The sequence below is a fragment of the Diceros bicornis genome, chromosome 6 (assembly GCF_020826845.1).
Source record: "Diceros bicornis minor isolate mBicDic1 chromosome 6, mDicBic1.mat.cur, whole genome shotgun sequence".
Taxonomy (NCBI): Eukaryota; Metazoa; Chordata; class Mammalia; order Perissodactyla; family Rhinocerotidae; genus Diceros; species Diceros bicornis.
This window is the reverse complement of record NC_080745.1, coordinates 60,909,746-60,925,826: the sequence shown is the minus strand read 5'-3', so window position 1 is coordinate 60,925,826 and position 16,081 is coordinate 60,909,746. Positions and strand designations below refer to the sequence as shown.

General features: G+C 37.6%; 1 pseudogene; it reads right to left on the bottom strand.

The window, feature by feature from the left end:
* Nucleotides 1-16,081, bottom strand: part of LOC131407284 (cytochrome P450 2C9-like) — a 556,896-nt pseudogene that overhangs the window by 169,241 nt on the left and 371,574 nt on the right.

Genomic DNA, 16,081 nt, shown 5'->3' with positions numbered 1-16,081 from the left:
CCTGGCTGCTGCAGCGGAGTGCGCGCACCCAACCACTTGCTTGCGCCACCGGCCGGCCCCGACCTTGTTTCAAATTTGATCTCCAGGTGGAGGCGGAGGTTTAACATTGCACTATTGATTGTGATGATTTATATTCATTTTGGTAGATAATCTTTACACATTAGGGAAGTTCGCTATCTCTTACTTTTGTATGATATTTTGTCATGAATGTGTGTACAATTCTGTCAGATGGATTCCCTGCATCTATTGATATAATTGTATATTTTGGCCTCCTTTACTGCACTAAATTTACATATTATAAGTATAAGCACACAGCTGGGATTGATTTACTGTATTTTGTTCTGGACTTTTATACTTATATTCATAAATATACTGGTCTGTGATTTTTCTTTCTTAAAATTTTCTTGTCAGATTTCTGACATCAGGGTAACACTGGCCTCATAAAACGGGGTGGGAGATGTTATCTAGTTTGGGTCTATTTTTCTTGTCTTCTCCTCCCACTCTTGTTTTTGTGGGGACATTATTGTGTCTTTGGAATGCCCAATAAATGTTGGTTAAATACGAGACATTATACATGAAAAAAATGGAATATTTCAGAGATGTTTATCTTCTTCTAGAAAGAGCTCTTCTCTCCTCCACTAGTCAGTCAGATTGGTGTAATGCTTCCTGCTCTGATTCAGAATTGGAAATAGAGATAGTCTAAAATTTATTGTAGGTGTCAGCTGACGTCTCTGAGATTCTCTCATCTCTAGAATTTTGAGAAAAGTTTTTGTCTTAGCAGCTTTCCAATGCCTTCTAACACATGGTTTGTATATTTATTCAGACTTTATAGTTGGTATGATACAAGCTACTCCATTCCACTGGAAGCCAGAATATATTACTAATAAAATAAAAGAATAATACAACTAAAACTTCTATTTCCTTGAGAGAAAAAGAGGTGTAACTTTGGTAAGGCTCTAATTACTGTTGCCATCTTCTGGGAAGAAGGAATCGAGGACTTTACCAAAATGTAGTGGGGCTTGCCCTGATGATCACAGATCTGTTGCAAATTTTATGACTTCAAGTCCACTGTTTTTCCCACAAAAAATCACAACCAGGCAAAGGCTTTTCTTTTTTAATATTGAGGCATGAGGGTAATATTAATAAAACTGGTTTGTCCTCCTGTTACTAACTAAATGGGAAATAGACTGAGGAATCAGAGGGAGATTGCCAGTCTCCTCCATCTACTACATCAGATTTGGGGACCTGCTTGAGGGGAGCATTGCATCTGCTGAGCACACCCATAAATTTCTCTGCACGGCAGATCACGTTGTGCCTGGTGGCTTCTGAGTCCAGAAAGCCTAGAACCCAAGGGGATGACCCATTCCCTTCTGCATGGGATAGCCCATTATAGAAATAAGCAACACTGAGTGGCTGATTCTATCTTCTTACTAGTCAGATAAACGATTTCTTCTACCACAGGATGGAGCCGCGGAGCTAGGTTGAGATAATGATGTAAGACAGGAGTTGGCAAACATTTCCTATAATGGGCCAGATAGTGAATATTTGGGCAACAGGGTTTCTGTTGCCAATTCTTGACTCTGCTGTTGTAACACAAAAACAGTCATAGACCTTGCATAAAGGAAATAAGCTTGAGTATTCCAATATTACTGGACTGTGATATTTAAATTCATATAATTTTTACATGTCACAATATATTGTTCTTCTTTTTGATTTTTTTCAATTTTAAATTTCTTAGCTTACGGGCTACATGAAAACAAGTGGCAGGCTGGATTTGACTGGGCTGTGGTTTGCTGACAACTTGTCTAAGACAACCCTCTCAAGAGAACTTTCTGCAGTGATGGAAATGTTCTGTATCTGTGCTGTCCAATACAGTAGCCACTAGCCACATACGCCTATTGAGTGGATAAAAAAAAGACCCAACCATATGTTGTCTAAAAGAATTCCACTTAAAATATAATGATAGTCAAGTGATCTTTGATAAAGGAGCAACAGTAATACAGTGGAGCAAAGATAGTCTTTTCATCAAATGGTGTTGGGAAACTGGACATTCATATGCAAAGAAAAAAAATATATATATGTATATCTAGACCCAGTACTTACAACCTTCACAATGACAAACACAGAAAGGATCATAGACCCAGCCATAAAACAGAAAACTATAAAAATCCTTGAAGGTAACATAGGAGAAAACCTAGAAGACCTTGGGTATGGCAATGACTTTTTAGATACAATACCAGAAGCACAATACATGAAACAAAAAATGGATAGGCTAGATCTCCTTAAAGTTTTTTTGTGTGTGTGTGAGGCGATCAGCCCTGTGCTAACATATGCCAATCCTCCTCTTTTTTTGCTGAGGAAGACTGGCCCTGGGCTAACATCCGTGCCCATCTTCCTCCACTTTATATGGGACACTGCCACAGCATGGCTTGCCAAGAAGTGCATCAGTGCGTGCCCGGGATCCGAACCGGCGAACCCCGGCTGCCGCAGCGGAGCGCACGCACTTAACCGCTTGTGCCACTGGGCCAGCCCCTAGACTTCCTTAAAGTTTAAAATTCCCACTCTGCAAAAGATAATGTCAAGAGAACTAGAAGACAAGCCACGAACAGGGAGAATATACTTGCAAAAGACACATCATATAAAGGACTGTTATGCAAACTATACACAAAACAACAAAACTCAATAAGAAAACAAACAATCCAATTAAAATTGAGTGAAAGGCTTTATTTTTTATTTTTATTTTTTTTTCACAATTTCAATGGCCTGCTGCAGTTTATTTTTGTTTATTGCAGTAACATTGGTTTATGACATTGTAAAAATTTCAGGTGTACATCATTGTACTTCTATTTCTGCATAGATTACATCATGTTCACCACCAAAATACCAATTACAACCCATCACCACACACATGTACCGAATTATCCCGTTCACCCTCCTCCCTCCCCCCTTCCCCTCTGGTAACCACTAATCCAATCTCTGTCCCTATGTGTTTGTTTATTGTTGTTATTATCTACTACTTAATGAAGGAAATCATACGGTATTTGACCTTCTCCCTCTGACTTATTTCACTTTGCATAATACCCTCAATGTCCATCCATGTTGTCACAAATGGCTGGATTTCATCGTTTCTTATGGCTGAGTAGTATTCCATTGTGTATATATACCACATCTTCTTTATCCATTCGTCCCTTGATGGGCACTTAGGTTGCTTCCAAGTCTTGGCTATTGTGAATAACGCTGCAATGAACACAGGGGTGCATGTACCTTTACAAATTGGAGTTTTCAAGTTCTTTGGATAAATACCCAACAGTGGAATAGCTAGATCATATGGTAGTTCTATTCTTGATTTTTTGAGGAATCTCCATACTGTTTTCCATAGTGGCTGCACCAGTTTGCACTCCCACCAGCAGTGGATGAGAGTTCCCTGAGTGAAAGGCTTTAAAAGACATCTTATCAAAGAAGATATACAGATGACAAATAAGTATATGAAAAGATGCTCCACATCATATGTCATCATGGAAGTGCAAATTGTAAAACAACAATGAGAAACCATTACACACATGTTAAAATGGCCGTAATGAAAAACATTGACAACACCAAATGCTAGTCAGAACTTATAGTAACAGGAACTCTCATTCATTGTTGATAGAAATGAAATATGGTACAAATATTTTGGAAGACAGATTGGAGATTTCTTACAAAACTAAATATACTCTTATCATGCAATCCAGCAATCACACTCCTTGGTGTGTGTACCCAAAGAAGTTGAAAACTTATGTCCGGCAAAAACCTGCACATGGATATTTATAGTAGCTTTGTTCATAATTGCCCAAACTTGGAAGCAATCAAGAGCTCCTTCAGTAGGTGAAGGGATAAATGAACTGTGGTACATACAGACAGTGGAATACTGTTCAGCACTAAAAAGAAATGAGATGTCAAGCCATGAAAAGACACACAGGAATTTAAATGCATATTACTAAGTGAAAGAAGCCACTCTGAAAAGGCTATATACTATATGATTCCAACTATATGATATCTGGAAAAGGAAATACGATGGAGACAGCAAGAAGATCAGTGGTGGCCCAGGGCTGGCCTGGGAAGGAGGGGTGAACAGGAAGAGCACAGAGGGTTTTTAGGGCTGTGAAGCTACTCTGTATGATACCACAATAATGGATACACATTATTACACATTTGTCCAAACCCACTGAATGTGCAAAAATTCTCAACAAATTACTAAGAAAACAAAGCCAGCAGCGCATTAAAAGGATTACACACACATACACGAATCTGCTTTAAAAATAGGCAACAGACTTGAATAGCCATTTCTCCTAACAAGGTATACAAATGACCAATTAGAACATGAAAAGAGGCTCAGAAACATTAATCATTAGGTAAATGCAAACCGAAGCCACAAGATACCACCTCACACACATTACATGGCTACTATCAAGAACAAACTAACAGTAGTAGATAATAACAACAATAAACAAACACATAGAGACAGAGATTGGATTGGTGGTTACCAGAGGGGAAGGGGGGAGGGGGGAGGGCGAAAGGATTAATTCTGCACATGTGTGTGGTGATGGGTTGTAATTAGTATTTGTGTGGTGAACATGATGTAATCTATGCAGAAATAGAAGTATAATGATGTACACCTGAAATTTATACAATGTTATAAACCAATATTACTGCAATAAAAATATAAAATAAAATGAAATAAAATAAATGCTAAAAAAAAAAAAAGAACAAACTAACAAACAAACAATAAGTACCAGAAGGATGTGGAGCAATTGGAATACTCATGCTCTGCTGGTGGGAATATGCAATGGTGAGTGACCTGGAAAACAGTATGGTGGTTTCCCCCCAAAATAAGAATAGAATTACCATATAATCCAGCAACTTCACTTCTAGATGTATACCCAAAAAAGTTAAAAGAAGAATATCAAAGAGATATTTGTACACCTAAGATAGCATAAGAATTATTAAGGTGGAATCAACCCATGAGTCCATAGACAGTTGATTGGATACGCAAAATGTAATATATAATTGAAATGGAATATTACTCAGCCTTAAAAATGAGGGAAATTCTGACAAGTGCTTCAACAGTAATGAATCTACAGGACATTATGCTAAGTGAAATAAGCTAGTTACAAAGGACAAATACTGTATGATTCCATTTTTATGAGGTACCTAGAGTAATCTAATTTATAGAGACAGAAGGTGGAATCATGATTTCCCAGGGCTATGGAGAGGGGAAATAAAAGTCATTACTTAATGGGTACAGAGTTTTGGTTTTGCAACATGAAATGAATTCTGGAGATAGATGGTTGTGATGGTTGCCAACAAGGTGAATAGACTCACTACCCCTAAACTGTATGCTTAAAATGGCTAAAATAGTAACTTTTATGTTATGTGCATTTCACACCACAATTTTTTTAATTGGAAAATTATACACCATGACCAAGTGAGATTTATCCCAGAAATGCAAAGGGGCTTCAATATAGGAAAACCAATCATTGTAATACAACACATTGCTAGGATGAAAAGAAAGCACATTATCACCTCAACAGATACAGAAAAAGCATTTGACAAAATTCAACATCGTGATAAAAATATGCAGAAACTACAAATAGAAGAGAACTTCCTTATCCTGATAAAGTGAATTTATGAAAGATCCAAAGCTAAATGATACTCAGTTGTGAAAGATTAAAAGGAGATGCCCTAAAATCAGGGAAATAACAAAGATGTCAACATTCAGCACTGCTATTCAAAATAGTACTGGAAGGGCAGAGATGTCAGCAAGATGGCGGAGTAGGAAGCCCTACCTCTCACTCTTTCACTGAATCACTGATAAAACAATGATTTTGGTACCAAAATACCTTGAAGAGAAATTCAGAATCCAGCAAAGTAGTAGAAACACCCTAGAGGAGCACAACCTGTGAGTGTTCACATTTATACCAGTAAGAAGAACAATTTCACTTTACCTGCCTCAGTCCCTCTCCCAAATCAGCTTAGCTCAGCACTGAGAAGATCACCTTGGGCCGTGATTTCTGCACAACGGGGAGGAGAAGCGAGACTGGAGTGTGTGCCTGGCTGCCTGGCTTCCTGGCCTCAGAGGGCACCATCCATAGGGGCAGTTTTTATCTTACCCCATACCAGGCACTGAAAGACCTGCAGAGCCCTGTGCCCAGGGACATCTGGGAAAAAAGGAAAGGGGAAGGAGACCGCTTTACAGCCGGCAATGCTCTATGAGATTGAGAAAAGGTACACAGCTCAGGTTTTTCCTCCACAAGGGAAGGAAGGGAGTCAAGAGGAGCTTATACCCAGCAATTCAGGGCACCCTCATGGAGGAAGTTTCTGTCTGGCCTCAAACTGAGCCCTGAATGACCTGCAGAAAGCTGTCCGTAAGGACAGCTAGGTAAAAAGCAAAGGGGAGGATGAGCCATTACAGCCAGCACTGCTCTGAGAGATTGGGAATAGATGCAGAACTGAGAGTTTTCCAGTTTCACCACTTCCTAGTTGTAAGAACTCAGCCGAGTCATGTACCCTCCTGTAGTACTGACCCTTCTTTCATTCCTGATGTTGGTAATTTGTGTCTTCTCTCCTCTTTTCTCGATCAGTCAATTTTCTTTATATTTTTGGTTTCTATTTAGTTCATTTCTGTAATTATCTTTATTATTTCCTTCTTTTTCTTGCTTAGGTTAGTTTGCTCTTCTTTTCCTACTTATTTTAAGGTGGATGTTTAGATCATTGATATGAGACTTTTTTTTCTTTTCTAGTATAAGCATTGAATGCTATAAAGTTCCCTCTAAGCACTCCTTTGGTTGGATGCCACAAAACTGTTATATTGTGTTTTCTTTTTCATTCATTTCAAAATAGTTTCCAACTTCTCCTGTGATTTTTTCTCTGACCCCTGGAATGTGTAGGAGTGCTGTGTTTAATATCCAAACATCTGGTGGTTTCCAAACCATATTTCTGTTATTGATATCTAATTTAATTCCACTCAGAATTGGAATTACATCCTTTTCAATTTACCAATTTCTTTTGTAGCCCAGAACACGGTCTATACCTGTGAATATTCCATATGCACTTGAAAAGCATGTGTATTTTGCTGTTTTGGGTGGAGTGTTTTATAAATCAGGTTAATTAGGTCAAGTTGGTTGACAGTGATCTTCAAGTCTTCTATCTTCTTACAGATTTTCTATCTACTTGTTCAATCATTTACCGAGAGTACACACTTGAAATCCTTAGCTATAATTATGAATTTATCTACTTCCTTCAGTTCTATCAGTTTTCTTTTATATATTTTAAAGCTCTATTTTAGGTGCATATACATTTAAGATTCTTATCTTTTGCAGTGAGTTGACTTCTTCGTGATTATGAAATAAATGTATTCATCTCTGGTAATATTCCTTGTTCTGAAATCCACTTTATCTGACATTAACATAGCCATTCCAGCTTTCTTTGGTCAGAGTTTTCATACTGCATCTTTTTCCATCTTTTAAATTTTTCTGTGCCATTGTATATAGGGTTGGTTTCCTGTAGAAAGCATATCGTTTGACTGCAACTTTCGCTTACCCTGATAATCTCTACCTTTTGGTATTCACCGTTTTTATTTCATGAAATTTTTGATGTCATTGGTTGTGTGTCTGCCATCTTGCCATTAGTTTTCTGCTAGTCATTTTTATCTTATAATATCTGTTTTCCTATTTACCTGCATGCTTTTGGATCAATTGTGTATTTTTAATGCTTCCATTTGACCTCAATTATTTGTTTATTAGCTCTATTTTTTCTTTTTTTTAGTGGTTTATACTTTACATCATCAACATACTGTAGTCAGTGTTCAAATAATATACTACATAGAGCATAGTATGAAAAACCCTATGATCGCAAACCTCTGTTTCTTGCCTCTCATCTTTTATGATATTGTTGTCATATATTTTATTTCTACATATGTTCAAACCCAACAATACAATTTTTGGAAGAGATCAAAAATAAAAATTGTTCCATAATTTTCCAAACAATTTTATGTAAGGAATTCCCACATTACCCTTTCCTATGGTCTTCATTCCAAATTGTCTCTTCACTTCTTTTTTTCTCTTTTTTTGTTTTGGCTCATTCTTCAATATAATTGAACGAAGAGATACAGTGCAAATCAGTTTTTAGCATGACTATAATAATAGTCTTACTTTACAGGTGCACCTCTCTGAAAGATACTTTCTTATTCTTTATAAATCCATCTATAAAATAAAAGAATTGTGCTAAATTGTGTCAAATTTTAAAACCTGCAATCTAGTGTCCTAGTAATGGCTCTATGTGGCAATTCCTAAAATTCCACAAGATGGTGTGCCTGCCTCTATTAAGGCAGAACTTTGCACATGAATGGGACGGCCTTCCTAGAAAGCCAATTTACTTCTTTTGCTTCCTTGCAACAAGGAAACAGGACCTTTTCCTCCTCTTCTTTCCTTACCTATGCTTGCAGTTTGAAAACAAACAAAAATCATATTTACTTTCTTTTTATACAAAAATTGAAAATAAAGTTGTTTTTAGTAATTTCTACTCAGTTTTCTTAGTTTTTCTTTTAGAGCAATATGAACTTTTTCTTTCTTGCCTGTAATCTCAGATATCTGACTTCGTCTTTCTTCTCTCTCTCTTTACTCTTCTCTCTGGACCTATACTCAGTCATTTCTACTTCTCAATATGTAAAAGGGTTTCACGATTCTTAACTCTCTTGTTCTTCCTCACATCAATGCTTAATTACCTCCAGGCTTTGCAAACGCCTTTGAGTCTGTGGTGATAGCTATAATAACTAGAATATTACAGGATTTAAAGGAGTGGTCTCTTTCAATATTTTCCTTTTGCTTTGCAGGTAGATTTTCATTACAGAATATTGTAAATAATAGGAAGGCATGTGAATGGGTATTTTGAAGACAGTTATTAAATGAGCCGGGATGGACCAGTTAATGGAGGTTTGAGGGAAATGTTTGATTTTATACATGTTGACTTTTTGGTGATATGGGGCACTTTCAGTGGATATTTCTTTAGAAATTTAAAAGTTAATTTGACTTTGATCTGAAAGACAGAGTTACAGTGTGTGCTTTATTCCTTTAAAAAAATATTTTCCACTATTTACCTCACCCTTTGATCCACTAGTTTTCCTGAGCTTTGCTATCTGCAATGTGATCTGCTCCTATATTTTCCTGAACTTTTTTGATTACTTTTGATCAGAGTTTTACTAACTCGAAGAAATTCATTGAAAACATCAGGATTCTTAGCATGTCATGGATCTGGCCACACCAGTGAGTAGTGGCCCAAGAACCTTGTTGAAATGCTTCCATTTCCATGAGGTTTCCCTCTAATCAACAAGTCACAGACCCGGTCCTCAAACTACTTAGCTGACCTTACCCTGGGGAGCAGGAAGCGCCACCCTGGAAGAGCAGACTGTTGGGTCTTGGTGATGGAGAAACTTTGGGGAAGTGATACTGCCAGGGATACACTGACTAGGGCTGGGTTTGGATGCTCCAGTAGGGACCTTGGCAGCCTCCACATAGCTGGGGTGGGGATCCTGAAATGATTAGATGTGTTTGGATCAGAGGCAAATGTCACAGTTTCACCCTGTGCTGACCTGACATGCTTTGCACTGTGCATAACTGGCAATTAACTGAGTGATCTTAGATAAATCACTTACCTACTGTGGCCCATGGTTACTTCATCTAGAGCTGGATTTAATGATATCTTAGGAACTTTTTCCATTTCTGAAGTATTGATTTTATTTCCAGAGTCAGCTCCTAGACAGAAAGAGCACTGAATAGCTGTGCGCTCTATAGAGGGTTATCCAAATTTCCTTAACCTCTCTCTCATCTGTAAATTGTGCATCATAATTCCTGACAATGCCTCAGGATTGTGTGAAGAACTGATTTAAAAAATGAAAGAATTGTTGTAAATTGATTATAAACAACAAAATGATATATATGGTTAAGGAATGATTACTGTCTTTAATTATAATCAGTTTTTTCTCTCAGGTCCTTTCTGAGTTTGAGTATAGACAATTATTTTATATGCACAGTAAGTTTCACCTCCAGTGCAGGGACAATGTCACATTCATCTGTATGGTCCCAAAGCCTCGTGCAGTGCTTGGCATAGGTATAAGTGTGCTCAATGATTTTATTATTTTTAGTTAGATAAAGGAGGCTTCCTCTATTAAGCTTACCATACTTTCCCCCCCTCATTCGTTATATCCAGGAAAGCTGTAATAAGTTATTTAATGATACTGTTGATTTCAATAGTTTTGTTTTAGAGAGAGTAAGGATTTCTAAGAATTCATGGACATTAACAAGCACTGGAACTTCTTTGACTGTTTCTGGTTAAAATGGAGCAGGAAAAATGTGAACTGGGTAATAAGGTTCATCACTGTGTTCTTTCTGGAGGCATTTAGGTGAGTGGGCTTTACAAGCACTTTAAGCTGCTGTGGTGTGTATGAACCTACACTAAGCAGCATGGGGGATTTTCAAGTTTGTAATGTTAAAGAATTATAAAATGTGGTCCCTGTTTTGTAAGTGGTAAAAGCCTAACTGAAGAAATGCAGAATATACATATTCTTCCATATTGGATGAAATAATCATAATTTTTAAAAAAGTGACGCACACAAAATACCAGTTCTAAAGTGAAACTGTAATTGATGATTGAACATAGTGCGATCATAGCACACTTAAGAGAAGCGACGGCATAAATTGGTCATGAAGCAGGGAGAGGGAGTTTCCGATTGGACAAGTAGATTGGCAAAGAAAAGACTGGGTAGATGGAGCAGATGGATTTTAAATAGTTTAGTAAAATTGGGGTTTGAATTGATATGCAGTTGGAGTTTGGTATTTATGAAGTCATCCAAATACTGAGTTGGAACCTTTTAATTTGTTATGATATAAATTTGAGCAAGAACAAGGACGTGATAATGACAATGTGATTGTAGGGATATTTCAGGGAAATTATGAAGGAATTCACTAAAGTGTTTTGGAATATAGCAAGGATGAAGTTCAAGGGCCTGCTGAAGATCTTCATCTTCTAGACGTAGCATCTTGAAACTCTGGATAATCATTACACTCGTGAAAAGGCAGAGAAGTTTGATGATAGAGGAGTCAAAATTAGGTGAAGATTGTCCCTCTTTCTGCATTCTCTTGCATATAGGAAGATAATCAGTTGGGAAGGTCCAAAGAAACCAAAGGAGAAGAAAAATGTTAAAAAGTGGAATAGATCAGATTTACTTGAAAAGGTGGATACCTGGCTGGCCTTTAGATTGGTGAAGAGGATTTGCTAGTGAACCATAACTAAAGAGAACAGTTTAGAAGGAAGCAGATGATGGTGGGAGAAATTTTGATGTTTTGGACAAGATGTTCTATTTGAGAATTTAAATAGAGGTGGGAGAGATCTGGAGGACAGATTTAAATGGTGGTTGGGTCAAGTGGAAAAATTGTGTGGGAGGGGAATAAAGACATGTATAAAGACTTAAGTGTGGGTGCAAAGTTTCTACTGAAATGGGAGAGGCATGATTCTAGAACACATGGAAAAGAGCTACTTCTAGAGGGCAGAATGACATCTCTTCCTCTAAAGTTACAGTTACTTTAACCAAGTACTGTCTGTTATACTTGGTGGACATGGAGAATTTGGTTAGTGGGCAGGACCTAGGACATCAAATGGGTAGAGTCAAGGATGCCAGAAGGAGTAGCATTCAAAGAATTTTCTATGGAATTTGGTCTGAACTACCCGTTACATGTGGTTTGGATGAGGTAAGCAGATGGTTTAAGGAAGTGTAGGAAGAAGGAAGTTTCTTTCAGTATCTGCTTTCTCCACCCCTAAGGAATGATTCTTAACCTTTTGGAGGTCATAGTTCTTTCTGGGAATCTTCCCAGAATGTGTAGCTACCTTTCAGAAGAATTCACTTGTATGCAGCACTTGCTCTTTTGTACACATTTCAAGGGTGTCATGGACTCTGTAAATCTTCTTCATTACTTCCAGGGTAAGGAGAGCTCCAAGTCCTCTGGTATCTGAATTACTGGTGGGTATCTCCCCAATAGTATGTTTAAATATAACTTCATTGTTCTGAGCAACATTATTTTATTTTAATTCTATCTTAATTTTGATAGGAAAGGTATAAGAAAACACTGACTCTCTCAATGCACTTGAACAGATGGTGTATCCAAGGAGAATTTGGACTATTGTTTCTCTATATTGGGCCATATGTAGGGCAATTATTTTGTCCAATAGTTGCATCTAATCACTCCCAGGGAAAACACAATCAAAGCTCAAATATTTATCAATGACAACATGATAATGATTGTATCTGACTTGTCTGGTGCAGAGATACGAATAATGAACTCAGTCCTGAGATATGGACAGTTTCTTCTGTTGAAACATCCCAAGAGCACTGCTTTGATAATAAGAAGGATGAATTTTGGAATAGATTAGAATAGAACTATAGAAGTTGGAAAGACATGCATAGTCCCCATGTTGATTATTATTCTTAGAAAAGTGTCATGATCATTTGAATTACTATGCCTCTGGATGTCTTTTGTTCAATTTTAGTGGCAAGACTGGAGACAGGAAACAACAGAAAGGGGAGAATAATAGGTAAAATTGAAGCGCAGAGTGTATAGAAGGAGATGTGATAATTCTCCCAACTATGTGCAGAATCTCAATTTCATGGAAGTGACTTGAGGCAGGCACAGCCAGCTTGAGTTTTCTTCAGTGTGAGTATTTTTCCTTAAGAGATGCCCACATTGCTGATTAGCGTGCATTCTTTCAGAATTCATTCCGCACAGTGAAATGTTCAGAGTAGTGCTCCAATGCTGGAGTCGGGAAGATGGATACTCTACTCTCCATGACTGAAGAATGAAATAAGTTCTGGAGTTTTGTTTGAAATGGGCTCAGATTGCTTTGCAGTCTGAGAAGGCTTTTAAACAGTTAGATTCAGGAGAAGAGAATTGCTATGGGTTACAGAAGATGTAGCTAAAGAAAATGTACTATCCAAGAAAGCTGTGTCCATGAAAGAAGTGAATGCAGGGTGAGACTGTCTGCTTGAGTAAATATTTTAATAATTTACTAATAACTTCTTTATAAAAAATCAACCTTTCAGGGAATGTTGGTGAAATATGACAAGTTGAATTTACACGTCTATATCTGCTCCTTCCAAAACCACACTAAAATGACTATAAGGGAATTAAAAACAAGTACAATTTTCAAAGAAAAAACATAGAAGGATTAGACAATTAAAGATTTCAATCTATTCGTGAAAGGCAAAAGGCAGGTGGAAGAATGGTGACTAATTTAGTAGAGTGAAGGACTTTACAACCCAAACGTCTGCAGAGGAAGTTTGCCAACGAGAAAGAAGTCCAATTACCTTGAGAGGCTCAGTATTTGGAAGCACCGACTCTCAAAGAAGACAGGGCATAGAAGAAGCTAAAAAGAGTACACAGTATGTCAAAAGTCTGCATTCTTGGTTGTTGCTACTCCCACTTTTGCCACCATCCTTTGCAGTCACATGATATTTGTTCCCATAGGACCTGGGATGCTTACTCTTTAGTCTAGGGATTCTCAACCTCAGTACTGTTGATAGTTTGGATAATTCTTTGTGGTGAGGGGTTGTTCTGTACATTGTATGATGTTTAGCAACATGCCTGACCTCTACCCATTAGATGCCAGTAGCACCCCCAGGTTATGACAATAAAAATATCTCAAGACATTTCCAAATGTTCTATTGGGTGGAGGTAGGCCAAAATCACCCCTCGTTAAAAACCATTCTTCTAGAGTTACTAAAACTCAGACACCCTGGACCTGGGACAGTTGGCATAGTGAGGGCAGAACGAGGTTCAAGGATGAAAATATAGGCACTGGGTGATGGCCTACATATTGAATTCTGGGAACCTAGTCCCTTCCTCCATTCTGCTCTCAGTAGCCCAGCACTCAGGTAATAGAAGATTTTAGGATTCTTTTCTACAGCAAAGAAACATCTCCAGAGAAAAGACTTCCGTATACTGACATTTAAGTAGAAAGGGTCCACCAACCTCATAGCACAGTGAAGGAAAAAGAAATTATCTCAACGTACAAGGATCATGAAACTTTTGATTACTGAGATTAAAGAAATCTTAAAAGCTCCCAAAGAGAGAGACATCCAATCATCTATGCAGAGTTTAGATACAGAATCCTTTCAGAGTGTATAAGAGCAATACTGGATGCCAACAAACAGTGGAGGCATGCCTGCCTAGAATTTAGGGAAAATAATTATTAAACTAAATTAGATATCCTTGATCATAAATGTCAGCAAGTTATGCCTTCTGATCTGCACCCTGATTTGTGAGTCACCAGGATAACTTGGAGACTGTTCCACATCAGTTCACATAGGCCTACCTTATTTAGAGGCAGCATAGTGTGGTGGTGAAGAGATCAGACTGTTGCTTCAAATCCAGCTCTGGGGCTTACTACCCATGTGATATTGTGCATGTCAGTTAGTCTCTGGAACTCCATGTTTTCATCTGTTAATGATAATGAATTGTTACAGTACTTACTTCATTTGGGTCTTATGTGTCTAGAAAGAATCAAAGTGTCAATCTAAAGTCAACTGATTATAGATGTTAACCACATCTTCAAAATACCTTCACAGCAACACCCAGATTATTATTTGATTAAATAACCGAGTACTACAGCCTAGCCAAGTCTACACATAATACTATCCATCACACTCCATCCCTTGTAAACCTGACACCAATACAGATCTCCTTAAACCATACTTCATCTCCAGATAAAGAAATAACAATCATACTTCTGCCTAACATGATGCAACTATCCTGCATACAAAAGGGAAAGAACTAACCCCTCACCAGGAGAAGATGCAAAGTTCTTAGATGATGTTTACTCTTCTTCTTGATATCCTGTAAATTTTTTTTAAAATTTTTTGTTTATTGCAGTAACATTGGTTTATAACATTGTATGAATTTCAGGTGTACATCATTATACTTCTATTTCTGAATAGATTACATCATGTTTACCACCCAAATACTAATTACAACCCATCACCACACACATGTGCCGAATTATCCCTTTCGCCATCCTCCCTCCCCCCTTCCCCTCTGGTAACCACCAATCCAATCTCTGTCTCTATGTGTTTGTTTATTGTTGTTATTATCTACTACTTAATGAAGGAAATCTTACAGTATTTGATCTTTTCCCTGTGACTTATTTCACTTTGCATAATACCCTCAATGTCCATCCATGTTGTCAAAAATGGCTGGATTTCATCGTTTCTTATGGCTGAGTAGTATTCCATTGTGTATATATACCACATCTTCTTTATCCATTCGTCCCTTGATGGGCACTTAAGTTGCTTCCAAGTCTTGGCTATTGTGAATAATGCTGCAATGAACACAGGGGTGCATGTATCTTGACGCATTGGTGTTTTCAAGTTCTTTGGATAAATACCCAGCAGTGGAACAGCTGGATCATATGGTACTTCTATCCTCACCTTGATTTTTTGAGGAATCTCCATACTGTTTTCCTTAGTGGCTGCACCAGTTTGCACTCCCACCAGCAGTGTATGAGAGTTCCCTTCTCTCCATATCCTCTCCAACACATGTTGTTTCCTGTCTTGTTAATTATAGCCATTCTGACGGGTGTGAGGTGATATCTCATTGTAGTTTTGATTTGCATTTCCCTGATAGTTAATGATTTTGAACATCTTTTCATGTGTCTGTTGGCCATCTGTATATCTTCTTTGGAGAAACATCTGTTCAGGTCTTTTGCCCATTTTTTAATTGGGTTGGTAGTTTTTTTGTTGTTGAGATGCGTGAGTTCTTTATATATTTTGGACATTAAGCCCTTATCAGATGTATGGTTTGCAAATATCTTCTCCCAATTGTTATGTTGTCTTTTCGTTTTGTTGATGGTTTCCTTTGCTGTGCAGAAGCTTTTTAGTTTGATGTAGTGCCATTTGTTTATTTTCTCTATTGTTTCTCTTGCCCGGTCAGACACGGTGCTTGAAAATATGTTGCTAAGACCGATGTGGAAGAGCGTATTGCCTATGTTTTCTTCTAGAAGT